Genomic DNA, 18296 nt, shown 5'->3' with positions numbered 1-18296 from the left:
CAGTATGTAGAATCTTTTCCCCATGGTTCTGAGGATCTATAATGAAAGCTAGTAGATTGATGCCTTGATTTAAAGTAAACTGTGAAAAAACTTTTGTCACAAATGAAGGATTTGTTCTTAATGTGACTCTGTCACTAGGAAAGATCAAATAGGATTCACCAACCATGACAGCTTGCAACTGAGATACTCTTCTTGCAGATGTCAGAGCAATAAGAAGCACAGTCTTCCATGTAATGAATCTTAAATCCAGTTGATGAGCCAGTTCAAAAGAAGATACGGTTAACTTTCAAAGCACAAAGTTTAAATCCCAAGAATAGGCCACCTGTTTTCTAAGAGGCGTAAGTTGTGGAATTCTCTCAAAAGCTGTTTTTTCAAAAACAAAGAAAGGAGAGGATCCCTAGGCAGACATGCTGAAATGGCCACCAGATGTACCTTGACAGATGAATAATTTAGGCCAGAGGAAAGCAATTCACACAAATATTGTGGAATCCCCTCAAAAACTGTTTTGTCAAAAACAGAGTAGAAAGGAGAGGATCCCTAGGCAGACATGCTGAAATGGCCACCAGATGTACCTTGATAGGGGAGTAATTTAGGCCAGAGGAAAGCAGTTCACACCAATAATACTGACCCAGTGGTATATTATACCTGATGGTCCCTCTTATTGGCTAGGAATCATCTAGAAAATCTTTTCCACTTGCCAAAATATGATTTCTTAGTAGAAGGTTTTCTTGCTTCCTTTAGTATCTGCTAATTGCCCTCATGAAAGAGGTGCCTAAAAGGAATCAAAATTGAATAATCCAGGCCATTAAAGATGTTTGAAACTGGGGTGTTTCAAACCACCCTGTCTTGTTTGAGTAGGTCCAGTCTATGAGAAAACTTCTGGTAATTGACCTTGGTCAATTCCATAAGAAGAGAGAACCAACATTACCTGGGCCAAAGTGGAGTCACCACAGTGATTTTTGGAGAGTCCTACTGAATCTTTAGAACTTTAGAATTATCCTGAGTACCTGCAGAGATGTATACATGCATAAAAAAGCATTCCTGACCATGGTAATGAAATGCATCTGCTTTTCAGGCTTGCTTGAAAGGAGCCACGGAGGAGAATTTGTTCAGTAGTCTGTTTTGAAAGGAGGCAAAATGATCTATTTGAGGTATTCCCCACAAGTGGATCAACTCCCGGAAGACCCCCTCATTCATTTTCCATTTATGAGGGTCTGTACTGGTCCTGCTCAGCTTGACTGCCACTATATTATACTCTGACAGAATGTAAGGTGTTTGGAGGGTGAAGTAATGGTATAGACCTAGCACCCAAGCCATCAAAGCCAGCCTACACAGAGGTTACAAGCTGGTGCCCAAGCTGGTATTGTCTGTAATCATCTGAAGCAGTACTAGGGACCATAGAAAATGAAGAGATTTTAAAGGCCAGATCACAGCCAACATTTCTGACATTTATGTAGTTGGTCAGTCTAAGGAGTTCCACAGGCCTTGGCCCTTTATTGCCATAGAAATTCCTCCCAAAGAAAATGTGAGGTATCTGTAGTTACAGATTGACTAGGAGTCTGAAGAAAAAAGGAATACTTGGATTTAGAACAACTTGTCTTCATCAGTGCAGTTCCTTTTTAACAAAGCCCAAAACTGGAATCTGAAATTCCAGAACATGAAGACATTGGGTCCATGCATTTTTTTTTTTTTTTTTACAAACCACTGAATTTTTCTCATATGTAACCTGGTGAGTGGAATCATGATAATCATAGAGGCTATGAAACTTAGAATCCTGAGACATTCTCTTGCAGAGCCTGAGGCAAGAAACTCAAAAAAAAAAGTTTTCTGATAGAAGTCCACCTTTTCCTATGTAGGAAAAGCAGAAGCGTCTATAAGGCAGCCCAGAAACACAAACCTTTGTTATGGTGTCAAGTCTAAAATTTCACTTTATTAGGAAGAGATGAACCCATGTTAAAGACTCAACATTTGGGAAAAAGCTCTGCAATGATAAGCACATTGTCTAAATAAAGACATACATGAATGCAATTTAGTCTGTAGTGAGCTATGACTAGTACTAGTTAGGGTGTAGACACCCTTGGAGTTGTAGATAGCTGAAAGGGTAATGAAGGGAACTGATAATTAGACCCAGACATAGAGAATCTGATAAAGTTCTTGAAGTCTCTGACTATGGGAATGTGACAATGTTATCATATCACTCAACTGAGGTATTAGAGGAGCAATGTTTGAAGGGTCAGCATTTTGAACTTTGAAACTTTCACACAGAGATTGAGAAGGGAAAGCTGTACAACTGGTATCCAGAAAGCTCTTTTTTGTTAGCTGAATTATTCTGGAATAAAAGCTGTGGCTTATTTGATCTAAAAGCACTGGTTCTATGGTTCCAAGGATGAGTGTTGAAGTACCTGACTAACATTTTTTTTTAGTAAAGAGAATGGGCAGAAATTCTTCTGAAAGGAGATCTTTGTATCCAGTGCCAACTGAATCCCACCTGAACCACTTTTACCACCCACAAGTCTGAAACAATTGGACTGAAAATGGATATGAAAAGAGCCAGTTTCTGGGTAAGATTTCAAAACAGTAATCACAGTAGGGGATGGCATGGGGGATAAAATGGTGGCAAAGTAATTCTGAAGTATCAGACTGTCTCTTTTTTGGGAGAAGATCCTTGTTTCTTGTTCCCTGATCCCTCCTGCCATCTCTTTTTTGCTTCCTGTTTGCCTTGTGTTATTTTTTAAAGGATAAAATGAATTTGCGAGATTTATAAAGAGTGGCTTGAAAAATCTTACACACTCCCTGAATTATCTTCCTTCTTTTATGAAATTGTTTGAGAACTCAAGTAGTAGAAGGGCCAAAAAAAATGTCCTTGTCTAATGCAGACTTCAGAATTTTAGACTATTTCATTAGCAGACTTTTGGTTACATACCCAGAAAAATCTCCTCAAAACTGCAGCAGTAGCAGTGGCCCTTGACACAGTATCTGCACAATCATACACACTCTTCAGATCATTTTAAGATATTTGCGAAATGTTAGACATAAAAGGATTCAGAAAGGAGCCATCTTCTGAAGGAAATTATGCAGGGTATTCCCTCAAAATTTCTGCACAAAACAGAATAAATTCCCACATGTGCCTGATAGCTGAGAATTCTGTAATCTAATGTGAAAGAAAACATTCTCTTACCACATCTGTCCCAGCACCTTGTTTTCTTTGTCCACTGGTTGGTGGGAGGGGTGGGAGTAGATACTAAGTAATAACCTGTTGCTAGCTGGGGAAGACATTGATATTGCAGCTGGATCTGATCTAAGATGAGAAGCAAATATTTCTTAGTTTGAGATACTTCATACAGTCTTATCTGCTTTTTTGAGGACTGAAGGTTGAATGTCAGGATTATAACATACAACTAAACATAGCATACAAGGCTTGCAAAATGGCAGGGATGAGTGCAGAATAATGTATATCCACTTGTAATATATCATAATATCTTCTCTTTTCAGTGGGAATATTTACATGTTCTCACAAAATGCCTCATTCAGCATGGAAATAGTTTAACAGAAAGAAAATTCCACCAAACCAGGTAGAACGGAGCAAGTCTCCTCTGAGTCATAGTTACGAGCTTGGGAATTTACTGGAGAAGAAACCCTTTCTCTGTCAGCTAGACTCATCTCACAGATTTTCCTCAGGAATTTCTTTATTGACATTACCCTTAGAAAAGGACTTCTGAGCACCAGGATTAAGAACCTGTAATAATTGCCTGACTAAGATAAGATATCATATTTTCTAATAGGCACCATGTCTTCAGATGAACAATGTCCAACCCTCTGTTTTCTTTTTTCTTTGCAGGTAGCACCCTGACTGAAGACTGACTAGGAAATGGCAGTTCAGCCCCATTAAGAGGTCTCTCTTTCTCTGCTTACCTAGTGAAGCATCCCCAGATTGCCTCCCTAACCCAAAGAAGATGGTTCTCGCATGCCCCTAATGGTGACTGTAAAAGCCAAAGTGGATGTGGCTGACCCCCATTCCATGATGGCTAAAAGGACTGCACCAGAAGAACCCGGAGAAGAAAGTGAGTGATCAAAGGAACAATGGATGGCCAATACAGGTTCACTCTCCAGCATATGAGAGACTGACTGAGCCTGCAGTGGTGGCAAGGGCTCTTTATTGTGTTGTTTCTTCTTCTTAGGTACACCAGGAGAAGACTATACAGTACTAGAGTTAAATATCCATCCTGCAGCCAAGGAAGAGGTCTGAATGTTGTTAAGCAGTGTTGGCATTTGTTAATTGGAAGGCAAGTTGTCATTAAAGTGCATATGCACACTTTTATTTACTCCATAGTCCCTTTTTCTGTAAAATTAACAGAAAAATGACAAAATAATTGCCAGAAATAAAGCAGTTGATTACAATTCACACTGGCATAAAAATAACAGGGTAACAAGTAATCACAAAGTGTACACAAGCACTAAATGTCAGCAAAACTTTCCTGCCCTTTTAAAATGATTCATAATCCTTCAATTCTCACAAAAAAAAACTAAAAAAAAAAAAAATAGATAAACAGTGCATGTTTAGCCATAAGCTAAAAATAGTGATCCTTGACAGGAAACATCCAAAATTGTGAAAAAATACTGTTTTGTTTAAAGAGAAAATACAGTATTTAGTTAAAATTAAAATAAATATTATTTTCTTAAAAGGGCAATGATGGCTGTGTAGAATGGCTCCCCTGTGGGGACTTGTGTGCCAGAAATGAAGCTTCATGACCATTGCTACTCCTGTAGAAGCTCAGAGGTGCCTTTTCTCAAGGCTGCAAGTATGTACTGAAGATTTCTTCATTCTTACTGCTGACTTACTTCTTCTGGGTAGTCAGAGTGAAGGTGTGTGTGTGTGTGTGTGTGTGTGTGTGTGTGTGTGTGTGTGTGTGTGTGTGTGTGTGAGATACATCTCAACTTCTTAGTACACAAATTCAGGACAAGGTCAAAAATAACGAGGGACGAAGATGCCAATTCAGGAACAAATGTTAAATATTGCTTTTATAAACGTAGAAAGTCACTAGAATAAAGAGTTTTGCATCAGCATGTATTTTTTGAAGGATACAAAGTCTGAAATTTAAATGTATGTCATTATTTAGCAACTTCAGTCTTCAATGATTAGCTAAAAAAACACATTTTATGAGGCACAGGCCAAAAATAGGAGGCAGAAATCTGGACACTGCAAAATTTTGGACAGTTAAGTCTTATAGTGTCTGTGTTTATGTGTGTGTGTGTGTGTGTGTGTGTGTGTGTGTGTGTGTGTGTGTGTGTGTGTGTGTGTGTGTGTGTGTGTGTGTGGGGGGGGGGCAGATCTTTCTTAAGCTGGCCTGTTGTACCCTGAGAAGGATCCAAGCCATATAGACAAAAGGCTACTGCGGCAGTGGACATGATTAACATTTACTGTTTACTGTTGAACAACCAAATAAATGTGCTAGCCCTTTCATTACTTCAGAATCTGTCTTACTCTGCTACTATACCCCACCTGCACAAACAGGTCAGCAGAGCTTTTACCTGAGTTTCTTGTTTAATCACGTACCCACCCATCCATTCACCTCTTTCTACCCCCCCAAAGATAATCTTTCTTTCCACACTTCTAGAAACAGTAAGAGATACAACTCTATTAGTTCATCACATTGAAATTCTGTTTTACGATTATTTACCCACATCTGCTGTATTCTATATCAGGTTGTCTCTTTCCGCCCTCAGCAGTATACCTGGATAATACATTATGCACATCCTTTACTTCTGTAGACAGTTCTACTTAAAGGGTGGCTTGCACAGATATATTCATTTTCCTTCCTGATTTTGCAACTTTGTTTGATTTATTATGCATCCACCCCACCAGACACAGGTGCTCTCACACACACACGCACAGTCACACACGCACACGCACACACACACGCATGCACACGCACGCACACACACGCACACACAAACAAATATTATAGCCTGAGTGGCAAAATCAAATCAGGAACAGGTACAATTATAGCTGCTATTTATTTGCAATGTTACACACAATTATTTTGGGTTAACTTACCCTGAAAATATGACAGGGACAAGGAAGTCTGTATTCTTAGAAATACTGTAAAAATACTATCTTCTTACTGTACTATGCCTCAGATTTGATGATACAAAACACAAGCCACATTAGTGTCACAGTCACAATCACAAAAGAGGGCAGACTGAATGGAATGGTCGCCACAGCCAACAAATTGAAATGAAAATGATGTATCCGCAGCCCACTAACAAAATCTAACATTTCACATTCTGAGCAGACATTTGGCATGGATAGCTTCCTCAGAGTGTCACTGTCACAGTAACTCAAACTAAAGTGTAGTGAAGTTGCATCAAACTGTTGGGCTTGGGTGGAGATATGGGGGGGCAAAGGTAAATGACATAACTTGATCTGCCTGCAATGTCTGGCACTGAAGATGGTGCATGTACAAGTGCAATAAATAAATAAATACATACAAAAATATGCTTTTGTATTTTTACTGGGACATGCTATTTCACAGTTAGAGCACATGCCTCATTGTAGTGCCGATTATGCATGAAAGCTTGCTACAGGCAGTAAAAGACGATGTTTTTGTTCTCTCTCAGGTTGCAGGGAGTAGCCCTATGATAGCTCAAGAAATTTAGAAATATTTTCTTAAGAAAAGGTAATGTTCTTTGGGCAATTCACCTGTTCTTTCACTTCAATATTATTAAGGTTATTCTTCTGATGCCTATTCCCAATGCCTTCCACGTTTTCTCTCAAAGCTGATAAGGCTTGCTGGTTGGTTGTCCTGATCTTGTGATATTTTTGTACCATGTTGGTTTGTATGTCAAGATAAGTTTTGATACGTTTTCAAAATGTAGTTTTCATGGGAAAAAAAACTTCACTTACCAGTTATGGACACTGAAAATATGCACTTATTTCCATGGGTCACAGTTAGATGGTCAGTTTGTTTTCTCTGTGCTCTCAGAGTGTGTGTGGCCTTCAACCATGTCTCTATACAAGGTGGCCTACTAACTCCCTTTAACTAAGTCAAAGGTCATTCTGTCACTTTACTTTAACCCTACCCCAAAGTTCAGATCAGGTAAAGATTGATGGCTCCTTAGTGAGGTAAGTAGAAAAGGATAAATATGATTGATTTGTATAGGACTGGAAGCACAACACTGTCAAGCTGCCAACTGGATAAGCTCTAACTACACCCCATAAATCTTCTGAAATGTAAATAAATTAACTGTTTACAAAAAAATTAGCATGTGGGGCAAACTGCATGTGAGAATCCTGTCTAGTTATTTCTTACTATATACTTAGCTATTTGAATTAACCCTTGTAGGATTGCACGCTAAGCACCCAGTGGCATTTTAAAGTTTTCATTCAGTCTGGATGCTTACAGATGGGTGATCTTTGGACACATACCTGGAAGGTGCCAGCCATGCTCCCAGTATAATTTGTAGAGGTATTCAGCATGTGTGTGTGTGTGTGTGTGTGTGTGTGTGTGTGTGTGTGTGTGTGTGTGTGTGTGTGTGTGTGTGTGTGTGTGTGTGTGTGTGTGTGTGTGTGTTTTCTGGGAATGTACTACAGTAGACAGTGTATGCTGGTAACATTCTAAATGTATGAATAGTGATTATAATTTACCTGTACAAGTCATGGTTAAGCATGCTTGCTTCTGAGTATTCTTTGTCTAACTACATCAGGACTACCCATTCATAAGCCGATTAAGACTTGTGCATCATCAATGCTGCTGTATTATGAGCACCTTGGTGGGAAATATGCTGTAATTGGTCATCCTATGTGATTGTTGGTGTATGCTTTTGGATACCAGGCCCTATTATATCATTCATATTAAATGCAGAACTTCTGTTCAGGCAAGCTTGGAATTCTGGTTGAGGCCAACTGAGAGAGAGGAACAGGAAGGATAGTTAGATGCTAAAACTTGTCCTCATAGTCTCTATATACTAGCACAAATTGCACGTGCACCTTCCTTCAAAGTAATATAATCAACTTATCCTAATAGCAATATGTGGTTGTAGAATTCAGTTTATCAAACGGTTGTTTATACTGCTGTACAGCTGTTAATAAAGGATTACATAATAAAACTATGCAAAATACAGATGCTCAGGTCCTTAACGATTGCAGTGTGCAATTAAAAAGGTGCTACACTGGAACAGAGACAGACAGACAGAATAAGATTCATGGTAGCAGATAGAGACGTGAAGTCAACTGCTTGTCATTTGTCTGTACTTGTTGCTATAACCAACACTGTAGGATTCAAAAACAGTGTCAACTGCTTGTCATTTGTCTGTACTTGTTGCTATAACCAACACTGTAGGATTCAAAAACAGTACCATAGTTCTGAAGAAGTCTCTTTCTTTGAGGCATGTGTCACATGGTTAAGTATCCAAAGTGGGCACTATGATTTGTTTTAACACAAATCTCTTATTAGACACTGGAATAATACAGTCTGCACACATGGTGGTAAAGCATCACATTTTGCTTTAAAACTTTTACCACAAGGAAAGGGTATATGAGGTCTGAAAGCTTGATCACGTCTACTGTAAAATATTTGATGTTTGAATAAAAGTGTTCTTATCAGTTTTCTGTTCTAGTGTTTTAGGACAGAATATGCAGTGAGTAAAATTTCAGAATTACAGTAAGCAGAATTTATGAAAATTAATGACTTAGCTAGTAAGTTTATTGATTATGAGTAACTACATACAGCTGGATATGAGAAAATGGAAATACTAGTTGGAGAACTGAGGAATAAGTGTGTTATGAAAAGCTTGCATCACTGCAAAAGAGCTAAGAGTACACTAAAGGAAACATGAAGGTCTTTGACCAAAGGTCCCCTTTTACAATAACACACCAAAATTGCCATTGCAACCATTTATTAATAACTTGAATTAACACATAAACACTAAGCAGTGCATAGTATTTATCAGAGTAATATCCAATATTATAGAACAACATTACAGTTGGCAGCATAAAATCACTCACTGTCTATTCCAAAGCAAGCAGCATTACTGTCCAATGCTCACACCAAGCACATCACTGTCCTCTGATGTAGTGTTCTACCATTTTCCAACCACCAAAAGAAGAGGTGAGGAACAGTATAGGGGTTCATATGAGCTTCTCTGACTTTATCTTAATAAATAAAGCTTAACACCTACTACAGCCCATAACTATAAACCGGGGAAAGGGATAGAAGGTTGGTTCAAGCAACGCCAAAAGAGGCTTGGCTAAGCCCATCCTAAGCATATAAAACACTAACCCCCATAAAACCTACCTCCCTTCCTGTCCTAGCCAACTCATCATTTTTCCCCAAAAGTTATCCCTTTCCACAATCATAGCTCTCAATTTTACAGATTTTTGCAGAATGTCTAGACTTTTGCCTCATATTTTTGGTCTGGTCCTTATAAAAATTTGTGGTTATCTGGCAAATCATTTGGATTTGAAGTCACTAAATAATGACAAACGTGAGTTTTAGACTTCAAATCCATCAGAAAATGTATGCTAATGCAAAGTCTTTTATTTTATCAAATTTGTAAGTTAATAAGAACAATATTTAAAAATTGTCCCTATTTTTGCATCTTTGTCCCCCATTATTTTTGGCTTTGTCTAGCTTTCTTGTGCTAAGAAATTGAGGGGTATGTCCACACCTACTTAATACCTACCAACTTCACAGCACCCACTCAGTCCCACCCCCAACCCCCATCTAATTATTCAAGTGTCATGGACATGGGTCATCAAATCTGGACTGAAAAGGAATTGCTTAGAAAAAAATGTGAGAAAAAAGGATGCTAATAAAGTTTTATATCTTAAAAGTGAAACAACAGTAGATGGGTGACATGAACTTCAGAAAAAAAAAATAGAAGTCTGACAGCCACTAAAATGCATGCTGGTGACTTATTCACAGAAGTAAACTGGGCCTTTAAGTGGCAGTTTCTATGTAGTTTTTCCTGGAAGTAATATTCTATAGAAATGCGCATGAACTTTTTTTTTTTAAAGAAACTATCTTGTAGTACTTAATGCACAGTACTGATGTGACTACAAAACAGCAATAAAGGGGCAAACAAGTCAGTTTAGCTCATATTGTTGGCGGAGAAAATGACAACTGCTGTACTAAAACACCAGACAACTAGTGATCTTAAATGATCTGCAAAAGGTCTAGCAGCAAAGATTGCATATTTTTCAAAAGAATGATGATTTATGCAAATTATTAAATGCAACAGAACCCAGCCACTGGGGATGCAAAAGCCAGTGCATTTCTTTGTGCTGGTCCCAAACCCGGATAAATGGGGAGGGTTGCATCAGGAAGGGCATCCGGCATAAAACTTCGCCAAATCATTTCATGCAGTCACCAGTAAATATTTCCATACCAGATCGGTTGAGGCCCAGGTTAACAATGACCACCACCAGTACTGTTAGCCAACAGGGTGCTGGCGGAAATTGGGCTACTGTTGGCAGAAGAAGGAGAAGAGGCAGAAGGCATGGTGAAGGCAGGAAAAGAGGAGAAAGGCTAGGACTGTGGTAGTGAGGGTTGGAACTTTGAATGTTGGCAGTATGACTGGTATAGGGAGAGAGCTAGCTGATATGATGGACAGAAGGAAGGTTGGTATATTGTGTGTGCAATTGACCAGATGGAAGGGGAGTAAGGCTAGGTGCATCGGAGGTGGGTTCAAATTGTTTTATCATGGTGTAGATGGGAGGAGAAATGGCATAGGAGTTATTCTGAAGGAACAGTATGTGAAGAGTGTTTTGGAGGTGAAAAGAGTGTCAGATAGAGTGATGTTTATGAAGATGGAAACTGATGGTGTAATGATGAATGTTGTTAGTGCATATGCTCCACAAGTTGGGTGTGCAATGGATGAGAAAGAAACATTTTGGAGTGAATTGGATGAAGTGGTGATGACTGTACCCAAGGGTAAGAGAGTGGTGATTGGAGCAGATTTCAATGGCCATGTTGGTGAAGGGAACAGAGGGGATGAGGAAGTGATGGGTAGGTATGGTGTTAAACAAAGGAATGCAGAAGGTCAGATGGTAGTGGATTTTGCAAAAAGGATGGACATGGCTGTGGTGAATACATATTTTAAAAAGAGGGAGGAGCATAGGGTGACATACAAGAGTGGTGGAAGATGCACACAGGTGGATTATATCTTATGTAGGAGGGCCAGTTTGAAGGAGATTGGGACTGTAAAGTGGTGACCGGAGAAAGTGTAGTTAGGCAGCATAGGATGGTGGTTTGTAGGATGACGTTGGTGATCAAGAAGAGGAGGAGGAGTGTGAGGGCAGCACCGAGGATCAAATGGTGGAAATTGAAAAATGGTAATTGTGAGGTGATGCTCAGGGAAGAGGTAAGACAGGCACTGGGTGGCAGTGAAGAGTTACCAAATAGCTGGGTAATTACAGCAGAGCTAGTAAGGGAGACGGCTAGAAAGGTGCTTGGTATCACATCTGGACAGAGGAAGGACGACAAGGAGACATGGTGGTGGAATGAGGAAGTACAGGAGAGTATACAGAGAAAGAGCTTGGCAAAGAAGAAATGGGATTGTCAGAGAGATGAAGAAAGTAGACAAGAGTATAAGGAGATGAGGTGCATGGTAAAGAGAGAGGTGGCTAAGGATAAGGCGTATGAAGAGTTGTATGAAAAGTTGGACACTAAGGTGGGAGAAAAGGACCTGTACCGATTGGCTAGATAGAGGGACTGAGCTAGGAAAGATGTGCAGCAGGTAAAGGTGATAAAGGATAATGAGGGAAACATACACAAAAGTGAGGAGAGTGTGTTGAGGAGATGAAAAGAGTACTTTGATGGGTTAATGAATGAAGAGAATGAGAGGGAGAGAAGGTTGGATGATGTAGGTATAGTGAATCATGAAGTACAATGGATTAGCAAAGAGGAAGTAAGGATAGCTATGAAGAGAATGAAGAATGGAAAGGCTGTTGGCCCAGATGTCATACCTGTGGAAGCATGGAGGTGTTTAGGAGAAATGTCAGTGGAGCTTTTAACCAGATTGTTTAACGAAATCTTAGAAAGGGAGAGGATGCCTGGGGAATGGAGAAAAAGTGTTTTGGTACCGATTTTTAAGAATAAGGGTGATGTGCAGAGCTGTAGTAACTACAGAGGGATTAAATTGATTAGTCACAGCATGAACTTATGGGAAAGAGTAGTGGAAGCTAGGTTAAGAAGGGACGTGATGATTAGTGAACAGCAGTATGGTTTCATGCTGGGAAAGAGCACTAAAGATGTGATGTTTGCTCTGGGAGTGTTAATGGAGAAGTACAGAGAATGTCAGAAGGAGTTGCATTGTGTTTTTGTAGACTTAGAGAAAACATATGACAGGGTGCCTAGAGAGGAGTTGTGGTATTGTATGAGGAAGTCAGGAGTGTCAGAGAAGTATGTAAGAGTGATACAGGATATGTACGAGGGTAGTATGACAGCGGTGATGTCTGCAGTGGGAGTGACGGATGCGTTTAAGGTGGAGGTGGGGTTACATCAAGGATCAGCTCTGAGCCCTTTCTTATTTGCAATGGTGATGGACAGGTTGACAGACGAGATCAGACAGGCGTCCCCATGGGCTATGATGTTTGCAGATGACATTGTGATCTGTAGTGAGAGTAGGGAACTGGTGGAGCAGACCCTGGAGAGATGGGATATGCTCTAGAGAGAAGAGGAATGAAGGTCAGCAGGACTTAGACAGAATATATGTGTATGAATGATAGGGAGGATAGAAGAATGGTGAAGATGCAAGGAGTAGAGGTGGCAAAGGTGGATGAGTTTAAATACTTGGGGTCAATAGTTCAGAGTAACGGTGAGTGTGGAAGAGAGGTGAAGAAGAGAGTACAGGCAGGATGGAGTGGGTGGAGAAGAGTGTCAGGAGTGATTTGTGACAGACGAGTACCTGTAAGAGTGAAAGGGAAGGTCTACAAGAGGGTAGTGGGACCAGCTATGTTATATGGGTTGGAGACAGTGGCATTGACAAAAAGGCAGGAGTTTAAGCTGGATGTGGCAGAGTTAAATATGTTAATATTTGCACTGGGTGTGACGAGGGTGGACAGGATTAGGAATAAGTATATTAGAGGGTCAGCCCAGGTTGGAAGGTTTGGAGACAAAGCCAGAGAAGCAAGATTACGTTGGTTTGGACATGTGCTGAGGAGGGATGCTGAGTATATTCTGAAAAAGATGCAAAGGATGAAGCTACCAGGTAACAGGAAAGAGGAAGGCCTAAGATAAGGTTTATGGATGTAGAGAGAGAGGACATGCAGGTGGTTGGTGTGACATAGCAAGATGCAGAGGACAGGAAGAAATGGAAAGAGTTGATCCACTGTGGCGACCTGTAACAGGAACAGCCGAAAGAAGATGATGATTAAATGCAACAGAAGTGGTCTCTCAGGCTTCTTTATGGAGTTTTACTGATATTTAATACTGCTTGAGAAACTTAGCAATTTGGAGCCTGCAAATAAGGCATTAACCTGTTTTAAGGGAGTTAATGAATGATAACAGATTTGGGTATATATTATATATTCGAAGTTTCAAAACTTCGAATCCCGTATGTTCGACAACATATGATCGAAGTTTGAAACTTCGAATATATAATAAAACATCAAAAAAATAAATAAAATTTACCTTAATGCTCCGAGCAGGGGGGCAAGCCCCCCTGCACCCCCACCTCCCTACTTAAATATACCAACTCCGAGATCGCACTTCAGTGCCAGAAAGGGACATTCTCCCATTCTACACTGTATGGCGCCGTTACATTTAACCTTCAAACTTTCCGAAGTTCGATCATATGGTGTCGACCATATGACATTCGAATTTTGAAAAGTTCATTCATGTAATTGGAACCCACAGATGCACTAAGAGGTGGAAGGCCCAGTGAATGCATTTGGCCTGATGGGATAGGAGAATTACCAGTTAGTAGTTCAGCATTAGGCTAACTGCCCTTGTCAGCCATTTTAAGCCTGCACCTTGTGTCTACAAGACAAGCACTTTAACCATTATGCCAGCCTACCTTCGGTACTGGGGGGGTCTATCCATTGACTTCATCACAATGCAGCTAATGGGGAGGAATAAAATATATATTATGAAAATGTTAATATTTGTCATACTGTGCAATTATGAAAATGAGCAAAAAAGACTACAAATATATTTGAGGAAACATGAAAACTGTTAATTTCAGTGTTCAAAGGCATGATGTTGTATGATTATAATGTATCTCCCGGAAGCAGACCAAAAGTAATTTGAAGTGCTAGCACAGATGCTACCTCTTAGAGCTCTCCAGACATGGTTTGACAAGGAATCAATTTATCTAGTTAAATTATCCAAGAGTCAGCCTGTAGCAAAAATTGAAAATAAGCAGTTTTGTAGGGACACACACTACTGCACCCTAAACCCTTGTAGGGGTTAAGCCCCCTTCACCTCCCCAAACTTATATATATTAAATCCACTGCTGGACAAATACAAATAAAACACAAATAAATGACTGCAAGCAAGCAAGCAGAAAATGCAGCGGTGATGATTTCTTATGGAAAATAGCAATAAGGAAATAATCTGACAAGTTGTGACCTTGAGGATATACAGGTTAGCAGGCCAAGATAATTGTCATTATTAAAAACACAATAGTCCTTATTTCTGATGACCTCCAGAAAACAGATCCGAGCAACATTACATATCACACTAGGAAAGAGGTTGGCATTATGGTTAAGATGTTTTCCTTATAGACACAAGGTGCAGGGTTTGATCCTTACATAGAGTAATTGGCTAAAATAGCCCACAAGGGCAGTTAGCTGAACCTATAAGTTAGCCAGGTGCTATGAGGTATAAAGGGAACAGTTTCTTGGGTGAAGTCAGTTATATTTCCATGTGATTTTCTGGTGAAACATCAAACAATGTGGTGCATTTTACAATTGAAGCTTATTGCTCTTTATATAAAATCAAATAATAGCAGGCGCAGGCTATAAAAAATGACAGAATTACAAAACAGATAATGCATATGTTAAGATAAAGAGCTAATCCAGTATATGCAAGTCTAAAGAATACCTTAATACACATAACATGCATTATATAAAGTAGGACCTCTGCATTGATGAGAAACAAACTGTCTGCTTACAAGATGCAATGTGGATATAATTGACATTCTAAAATGTTACTAATCTTTAAGCAATGTTAGCAAGAATGTACTGAAACAAAATGTGCAGTGTAGAAATAAGCCGGAGCAATAAGTACTGTCAATGTTTGTTTATAGGTCATGGCTGAAAAACAAAGGTCTTTTAAAGACAACTTTATTTACATGTCAGAAAATTACTAAATGAATGAATGTTTGCTAGAAAGTGACAGTTAATTACACTGCAAACAATTCAAATTTATCGTACACGGTTTCTAGTTTCAAGATTGTACTATATTTTATCAATTTTACTTAAGTGCTAATATTAATAACTTTCTTAAAATATTTAATATAACACTGCTTCATATGAAGAAGGATATATTCATTCTGCAAAATTAATGCTTTTATTATATGTTTTACTATTAAAAGCCCTCACCCAGTGGAATTAGACTATGGATTTCTGTCAAGATGTCATAATTCTATAATTTTCCCTTATTTTCTAATTTTTTCTGATATTTTTTTCCAGAATAATAGACTTTACATTAATAGAGGTAAAACTGCACTCAGTAAACAGTAACAGTAATTTCAGTGCTTTGAGCAATCTGATAAAATAATATTAAAAGCACTTTTTAAAATTCATTCCAAATCAAAAATGTGTTGTTTCAGTTTGCAATAATATACTCTGCAGCATTTGCAACAGATTCATGTAATAATGATATGTAAGTCATGGAAATACCATAAAAAAACAATTGAAATTTAAATACCAGAGGGCTAGAAATATTATACAAGAAGTCACAAGAATAACAGATGTTTCTGTTACATCTTAATGTGATTTCTTGGTCCCTTTTTATAACATGTTGTTTACTGCATGCTTTATAACTGACAGAAAATAAACAGCATTTTCAATATAATGTCTTTAGCACCACTATGCAGTTGCTCATCTCACTTTGCTGTCAGGGTAAGACTTGGTCTAACATCAGTCAATGTCTTTCATGACGGAGTCTAGGTTTAATAAGCAGTGCATTATAATTATGTTATTGCAATCCTAGGCCTCAGTGACACTTGTGATGAAGGTTTCATTGCTAACCACTAATGCCAGTGCAGAAAACATTTACTACTACTGCAGAATAAATGGGACATTGAAGGATTTCCTTTTCCTTTTCTCTGTCCTAGCTGTATTGCTTCATTTTTTTTTCTCACTGTACCTGATTAATGGTAGAACAGAGAAGCTGTGCTTGTACATGCAAAGTTTGATTCTTTTTCTTCCACTGTTAAACCAAAGGAAAACGGATTTCTACTAGCAAATGTGTTTACATCTTGGTTAGAGACAAATGTCATACGATGTGAAAAACAGAAGCATGAATCACAGAAATTATCTGCCGGCAAAAGAGAAATACTTACATTTTCTGGGCTTATGCAGCTATGACCCACTCTGTCATCACAAACTTTAACGTCTGATGTTCCTCCTGTTTCTCTGTCATATTTCTAATATTTCAGTATATATTTCAGTATTTTTCCAATATTGCTCAATAAACAGTTTTCTTAACAACTTATTCAGTTATATGAGACTACTTTCCATTTGTTTATAAACACATCTTCTTTAGTTTCATTTTATAAATACTGCTTATGATGCTTTATGTAATCCTATTGTCTATTTAGATTTTACATGGTAATCAGCATAATTTCTTAATCTTTGAGACTGCACCGTATTAACAATAGGCACTTATTGAAAGATTTCATTGTCTCTTTCTAAAATGGCCAGATGTAGCTGTTAACAGCCTCCATATCCAGACAATGAATTTTAGATAAGGCCTCACTCACCCCAGTACCTAAAAGATGATAGATTCCTAAATGAATCAAAAAGGCAATATAAGAAGCAGTTTGTAGAGGGCAAATGGGTTGTAGTTGTACATATGAATGCAGTAAAGATGCTGTACCAAGTATCCCTTATAGTGGGAAGATACTTTTAATTGCAGAAATAATAGAAACAAGGAAGATTTTATCTGATTTGTAGATCACAAATTAAAGTGTCAGCCTAGCTAAAATGTATACTTCACAGTTGTAACAGAAAATACTGTCACTGCAGGGAGATATGCCAGAGCATGTGTGAGGTGCAGAAGTTTCTAAATTAGAGCTCTCCCTCTGTATACATTAAATCATTTGTATTTTACTTTTGTACACACAGTTATGGGCTGGTTTTATGGCCACAGAAAAGGTGTGATGATGCATTTATGAAGAGGAAATTGGTGACAGTGCTTTTTGTAAATGCATGGTTCTGATTTCAAACTTTCGAATAAAGGAGGCCTTAGTTTAAGCCATTCCTCAAGAAGTTCAAGCTGGAGACTTGATGATATGATGGCGGTTTCAGCAGGGGATGTTTCTTCAGATATCACAGCCATTAAGAAATATTTAGAGGTTCTGACTGCCTTATTGAAAGATGTGCTTGGGGATATAACTGATACTAAAGCCACAGTGGCTGAACATGATCAAAAGTTTAAGCAGGTGAATTTGCTGGTGGTGGATCAACAGAAGGAGATGGAGAAAGCAGGCGGAGCATGTGGAAGGCCAGGATAAAGAAATTACTGACCTATGAAAACATGCTTGGCAGATTAAAGTGAAAATGGATGATATGGAAAATCTTTCCAGATACAACCATTTGCGGATAATTGGTTTACCTGAAAGGGCAGATGGTATGGATGCTTTAAATTTTATTTGGAAGGACCTATGTACTTAATTGAAGGTAGACAGTCCTCCCATTATAGAAAGAGCACATGAGAAAGTCTTTAAGCAATCTAACCTCATTCATCCTAGACACCTTTTCTGTCACCATTTAGATTTTAATAAAAGGGGAGAGATTTTTGATGGTGGCCAGAAAACAAGATTTGAACTTACGAATGGGGGGGGGGTCATCCAGTATGTATAGCACCAGATTATAGTGCTACTCTTTTTGCCAAAAAGCAAGCGACGGCACCCTTTCCATGTTGGGGTAGGGCCTCGGGTTCCATGGTGTCATTACAATATCCTGCCACCCTACTCTTAGACAGAGGGACACAGAAGTTTTTGTTCCAGATCCCGGAAGATGTGGAAGCCTTTCTTCAGGATTGGAAGGTAAATCATAGAAAGATTTTTCTGAAGTGGTTAAGATCAGTGGGGGAGAAAAATGGACAGCAAGAAGCAAGAGACAGATT

This window comes from Protopterus annectens, chromosome 6.part0 (assembly GCF_019279795.1).
Source record: "Protopterus annectens isolate FY-2018-M chromosome 6.part0, PAN1.0, whole genome shotgun sequence".
In the NCBI taxonomy this organism is placed as follows: Eukaryota; Metazoa; Chordata; order Ceratodontiformes; family Protopteridae; genus Protopterus; species Protopterus annectens.
Note: the sequence above shows the minus strand (reverse complement) of the source record.